Source organism: Staurois parvus, unplaced genomic scaffold (genome assembly GCF_062004578.1).
Source record: "Staurois parvus isolate SC_StPar_1 unplaced genomic scaffold, SC_StPar_1.0 ptg000468l, whole genome shotgun sequence".
NCBI classification, from domain to species: domain Eukaryota; kingdom Metazoa; phylum Chordata; class Amphibia; order Anura; family Ranidae; genus Staurois; species Staurois parvus.
In genome coordinates this window covers 69,398-76,278 of record NW_028318264.1, presented here as the reverse complement: position 1 = coordinate 76,278, position 6,881 = coordinate 69,398, and the positions used below count along the sequence as shown (strand labels likewise).

At 45.0% G+C, this 6,881-nt stretch overlaps 1 pseudogene; it reads right to left on the bottom strand.

Annotated features, from left to right (window-relative positions):
• Positions 1-1,149: 1,149 nt before the first annotated feature.
• LOC149452708 (uncharacterized) lies at positions 1,150-2,442 on the bottom strand (annotated as a pseudogene).
• Between the last annotated feature and the right edge of the window lie 4,439 nt (positions 2,443-6,881).

Sequence of the window (6,881 nt, the reverse complement as noted above, 5' to 3'; positions counted from 1 at the left end):
CTTGAACTGACATCTGGTTGCAGTGTGTCCCCCAGCCGATCGCACTTTTTGTGGTAACTATGGACCAGTAGAGATACCCAACTGGACACGATCTTATAAGCATTTCTTTCTTAGTCCACCACCTTAGCCCCCTGTGCATCAGACTTGTCAAATGTATGGGCTGGGATAAATAAAGATTGTTCCATTGTCTTAGAAATTCTAATTGGAAGTGCCTCAGGTGCCAGTGGGCCCATGGAACCATTGGGATACATGCTGAGATAACTCCTATCAGACTCAGACAGTTCTGGACCATCTGGTGGGATCGTGTCCTCACTTTCTTCATCCTCTGGGTGATGGCTGCCATTTTCTGAGGCGGAAAGGACACTGACCCCTTGGAAGTGTAGAACACATTTGCTGTGTTGGGATAAGTTGACTTTTTGTTTGATTTATCACCCATCCAAACTCTTGACAGTGTGGAAATCAGAACCTCCCTGTGTTCTGTTAGTTGGGCTTGATTCTTCGCTAGTAGCAGGACATTGTCCAGGTAGTGATATACCCTGAGTCCAACTTCCCATAATGGGGCTAGGACTGCTAACAGTACTTTTGTGAAGACTCTGGGAGAAGTATATAAACCGAAGGGCAAACTCTGGAATTGCAGATGAATCTGGCCAACTGCAAATTTCAGATATTTCTGAAACGGTGGGAGTATGGGTATGTGTATGTATGCGTCTTGAAGGTCCACTGAAAACATCCAGTCCCCGGTTTGAACGGTGTGGATAATAATCTCTTCTTGAAGCTCTCCAAGAATATGTAATTGTTTAATCTCTTGAGGTCTATTACGGGTCTCCAACCGCCATTCCTTTTGGGTGCCAGAAATAGGTTGGAGTAAAAACCTGAAAACCTCTCGGATGAAGTAACCAGTATTATCGCTTGCTGTGGGAATTCAGAAATCGAAGAAGTACCTCTTTCTTCTGAGGAGGCTCTGGTATTCTCGTGGGGCTGAAGAAGTCCAGAAGTGTCCGAAGCGAACTGTGGAAACCACCCAGGGATCCTGGCATTTTTGCATCCAAACCTTGGCAAAATGCTTCAGTCTGGAGCCTACTGGGATCGCCTGGTGTCAAAAGGACTTGGTGTCCTGTGGGTTAGGTAGAGCCTTTTGGTTGTGGGCCTTCAGAAAGTGGATTGTATGCCTCTCCAGTTCTTTCTTGAGTCTCTGCCCTTTCTGAGTTGCCTGTAATCTTTGCCCCTGAACTGATGATATCTTGAAATAAATCCCCTGGTATGTTTAGGTCTTCTGTCTTGGGACAACAGGCCTGATTTTCCTCCTGTAACACGGGAAATGGCCTTTTCCAGCCTCTCTCCAAACAGCGCTTTGCCATCAAAAGGGATTTTACACCAATTTTGTTTTGACGCCGCGTCGGCCACCCACGGCTTCAACCATAAGGCCCACCTTGCCATTACAGTATGCAGCATCGATCTTGCAGAAGATCTTATTGTATCAATAGCTGCTTCACCAATGAAGTCGGCCGAGAGCTTGAGCTCATCCAGAGCCTTGACAATGTCTTCCTTGGGAACTCCCTGTTGGATAGCCGCCTTTATGTTGTCCGTCCATACTTGCAAGGCATTGGAAAGGGATGTCAGCGCAATTGCTGGCTTGCAGGTATCTATGGTCATCGGATAGGCCCTCTTTAGGTCAAGATCTATTCGTCTGTCTAGGGGGTCTTTAAATGAGGTTGAGGACATAGGTAATATGTTTTTGCTAAGCGGACCACCACTGCATCGACTACCGGTGGATCATCCAACATTCTGGAGTCTGCTTCTGATAGTGGATATAGCCTGCCCAGGCGATTGAGAGAAAATATTTTCTCTGTCTTGTTCCATGCTCCTATAACATCCCTGATTGCACCCAACAGAAGAAGGAGATTCGCTTTCTAAGTAAGGGAAGTAACTCCTTGACGTCTTTGCTGGAGAATCTGTTTCTTCCCAACCAATGGCTTGACTGTCTGGACATGAGGCTGAACCAGGGAAAAGCTATAGCCTGAGGGATCTGATTAATCCGAGGAATTTTCTTCTCCTGATTGTCTAGATGGCCGGTTCGCTACGGGGTGAGAGGATTCGCTAGAGGATGGGCCTGTTAGTAGTGCGTCTGATGCCTCTTCCTGAAGAAGCTGGGACGGATTAGCTGCTACTAGTTCTGTGATTGAATTTTTGACCACTTTTTTTTAGTAGGTATGCAAACTGCTGGCTCTCTGCACCTCTTTCTGCTGCATAGTCCCTGCAACAGTCTCTGCAGACTAGCTTGCCCAATAGAGAGGTGGCTCTGCATGCCTGGCTTTTTTGAGGTCTAGGACTCTGGGAGCATGAGGATCGTTGTCTTTTGGCAGGAGAAACATGCTCCAGTCGAATAGTATCTGGATTTGGAAGATCGAGCTTGGCTCGGGCTGCCTTTGTTGGATTCCTCATGGCACCTGGATGTCCTCTTGGACCTCTTCAGGCATACAGGGCTGAAATACATAAATGTACCAGCCGGAAGCCCTTACCTTTGAAATAGTAGGGTCTTAGCTCATCTTAACCAGAGGGCAAAAAAGAGCAGCTATAAGACAGGAATAAGATTATATTACTGGGTTTCTTTTTCTTTTTTTTTTTTTGAGAAAAAAAGGAAACGATAAAAGAGGGTGCATGGGAGACTTACCACATGTGAATACTGACGGTACTTCTAGGAGCTCTCAGCAAGGCCGACCTCCATTAAGGCCACATGAGGCCACACTAAAGTTGCCAGGATTAAATGGTGGAAGGGGAGGGGGAAAGGGAAGCAAACTCCTTCCCCATCCTGGAAGGAAAAAAATTATTCAAGTAAGAGCAAAATAGCTAATTTGCCCATAACCAAGATGACCACCACAGTGTTCAGCCACACTGCGCATGCACCACCCAGTGGCTCAGGGACCCAGCTGGCCAGCCCAGTCACACCGAGTGCCCGTGCATGTGCAATGCGCACTGCGCACAGGAAGACGCCGGCGCTATAGGGGAGAAAAAAAAAGAGAAAGCAGAGGATTGTACTGAAGAGGAAGGAAAAAGTACCTGGAAAGAGAGAGAGAAGAATCACAGCAATGAAAAAGGCAAGAGTGGGGAACAGTGGGACAAAGAAGGAGAGCAGGTGAACACATGGGAAGCTATTGAGGAGAAAGGACAGGAATAGCTGCTCTCTCTGTCCTAAGCCTCAGCGAACGCCATGAATTTGTTGGCAGACATAGTGCTTCTGGATAAGCGACAACTGCTGTCCCAATAGACCCCCAGAAGGGACTCTCTACCTTATCAGCACCTTTAGCTGTCCAAGAGTAGGGACTGCTACTGGCAGAGGTTAAACCCAGGTGGAAGCTGCTCACGGCAGAGGTAAGGACGAACAACTTACATTCACTGACCATAAGGTATGAGGAAAAAAAGGTGAATGCTGGGGGTACCTTAAACCTTTCTTTTATATATTCACTGATCCTGAGGGATGAGTCTAAGGCGGAGCTTATCACAGGTATGTTGCCATGGAGGCACCATGAAAACGTTTAACTGGTTCAGCTCTTGCACTTGTATACCTCTTATGGACCAGAGCAATTTTTACATTTCAGCTATAGGCCTACTGATAAGGCATGGCAAAGCTATTGCTAAAAATAACAATGCAATAAATATTTGATTTTTTTCGGTACAAATACTTTCTCTTGGCAATATTATATTCTAAAAAATGTAGTTTCTATGCAATCCAGACAAAAGATGCAAAAATTTTTTTTTTTTTCTAATTTTACAAGCAGTAATTTTAAAACAAGAGTTTGTATCATTACAAATTCCACATTGTTCTATCATTTCTCCTATGTATAGTATATAATACTTCTTGACACTGCCGGCACTGTTCTGGGTTCCACGTTACTCAGAGGCAGAAAGATCATCACACTCCCAAAGTATTTAGACAAGCACCCTCTTGAAAAGTTGCCACCAGGCATAGGTCTCAAACTTTGGGGCACAATGCAGGATTTTCCTGCAGCAAACATTAGACATTTGGAACCTGATATTCAGCTGTGGAAACACCGAGTGGACCTTTTACAGTGCTGGATAACCAGAATAGGCCAAGCTGGTAATGGTGGCAGGTATCTTTTCTGGGGCAAGATGTCAATCAGAATTTAGTCTGTAGCTTCTGCAGCAGTAGCTTTGTAGTCCTTTTTAATCCAGAATCAGTTTGTTTTAATGAAAGTAAGCCAGTTCAGACTGTCATTGGACATGTAGCTTCACCCCTCTGTAACTAAAAACCTTGCGGAACTGAAGGCCCACCCAAACAGCATACTGGCTGCAGGGCAAGGCAGTAGCTCCAGCGTATACTGTGTAAACTTCAGCTCAGCCACTGGACCAGGTCCTTACTTTTGGGAGTACTTAGATTAGCTAGCCCTAAACCCAACTCAGTCCACAAGAATTTGGTTTAAAAAAAAATATCACAGCCACTACCACTGCTGCTCCTCCTTTCAGGAATCAGATGATCAAAGGCACATTGGCTGTCAAAGGGGATCCTACCACCATGGGGAAATGCAGCAGAGAGGTTCTTATGAAGAACATCCTTAAAGTGCTGGATTTTGAGTTCCTATTTCCACTTCATCATCCAGCATCCCCAGCTGCATGAACATTGCTGCCTCTTGCTGCTCCCTACCTGATGTTCCCTCCCTTAAAGTGTTACTAAGCCCACAACAGTAAACTAAGTCTGTATATGCAGTAAAGCCCCCCTCTTATCTCCTGATAACACATATTGTGTGGACATTCTGCACATGTTTGGTGTGTGAGTTTTTTTTTTTCTTGGGAGAGTGCATGTGATCAGCACAGGGCCAGTCAGCAGTATCGAGACGGTCAGGGATTCTGCATCCTCCTAAAGTAAAATGAAAACTCCTACAAGCTTTAACCAGTGCTCTGCTGCACACTGATAGAAGTGACAAGACTGCTCGAACTACAGATGAGAAAAGGTATTTAGCACTTTATATTTACTAAAATAATTGCATTTCCATGTTGTGTGTACTGTGGGAGACCAGATATAGTGGATGCAGGGTCCTGGATTTAGTAACACTTTAATGGTCATGGTGCTATCCTCCTTATCCTTAATAGCTGAAAGGAGAAATGCTTGACCAAAATCATCCTCCTCCTGTGATTGCATGATCAAATAGTGATCCTTTGACTCCTCCTTGTCAGTTTGCAGAGCTATGGCAGGATAAGTGGAGGAGGAGGAAGAAGAGGGTGCAATAACAGTTGCAGAGAACTGCCTGCTGTATGCCGGGGAGGAGGAAGGCTGTCAGCCAAACTCACTACCGCCTGCATGTGCTATGACAGTATAGCGTGGCCAATCTAAGATAGAAAAGGCAGATGAGATGGTCAGGTCTGACTACCGCTTTATCCTGCAGTACCTGCTCACCCCCTACTACCTTTGTGTGCAGAGCCTCTGCCTCTCATTTTAGGCCTGCCTGACCATTTTCTTTTTTTTAATAAAGTGTTTTGCCTAAATTTAATGGCAGCTATGGCAATAGTCAGCTGTCCCTAAACTACTCCAGTACACACGCACTGACAAATGGCTGCTGTGTACTCTGCCTCTAATATTCATTGTGTTGGCATATAACAAACCCCCTTTATTATTATTATACAGTATTTATAAAGCGCCAATGGTTCGCTCAGCGCTGTACATTACAAGATACAGGTGAAACTCGAAAAATTAGAATATCGTGCAAAATTTCAATTATTTCAGTAATGCAACTTAAAAAGGTGAAACTAATATATGAGAGACTCATTACATGCAAAGCACGATAGTTCAAGCCGTGATTTGTCATAATTGTGATGATTATGGCTTACAGCTCATGAAAACCCCAAATCCACAATCTCAGAAAATTAGAATATTACATGAAATCAATAAAACAAGGAATGTACATATAACAATATTGGACCTCTGAAAAGTATAAGCATGCATATGTACTCAGTACTTGGTTTATGTCCCTTGTGCAGCAATTACTGCCTCAATGCGGCATGGCATGGAAACTATCAGCCTGTGGCACTGCTGAGGTGTTATGGAAGACCAGGATGCTTCAATAGCGGCCTTCAGCTCTTCTGCATTGTTCGGTCTCATGTCTCATCTTTCTCTAGGCAATGCCCCATAGATTCTCAATGGGGTTCAGGTCAGGTGAGTTTGCTGGCCAATCAAGCACAGTAATCCCACAGCCATTGAACCAGGTTTTGGTGCATTTGGCAGGAAGCAGGAAGTGCTCCAAAATCTCCTGGTAGACGGCTGCGTTGACCCTGGACTTAATGAAGCACAGTGGACCAACACCAGCAGATAACATGGCTCCCCAAATCAACACAGACTGTGGAAACTTCACACTGGACTTCAAGCATCTTGCAGTGTGTGCCTCTCCATTCTTCCTCCATACTCTGGGACCTTTGTTTCCAAATGAGATGCAAAAGTTGCTCTCATCAGAAAAGAGGACTTTGGACCACTGAGCAACAGACCAGGTCTGTTTTTCTTTAGCCCAGGTAAGACGCTTCTGATGTTGTTTGTTGTTCAGGAGCGGCTTGACAAGAGGAATACGACATTTGAAGCCCATGTCCAGGATCCGTCTGTGTGTGGTGGCTCTTGATGCACTGACTCCAGCCTCAGTCCACTCCTTGTGAAAGTCCCCAACACTTTTGAATGGCCTTTTCCTGGCAATCCTCTCCAGGCTGAGGTAATCCCTGCTGCTTGTGCACCTTTTTCTTCCACATTCTCCCTTCCACATAACTTTCTATTAATGCGTTTTGATACCCTATCAAAAACGCATGTGTGAAAATGCAAAACGCACAGCGGAAACGGATCAAACGCAAACTGCATAGGTGTGAACCTAGCCTTACTTTATTGGCCA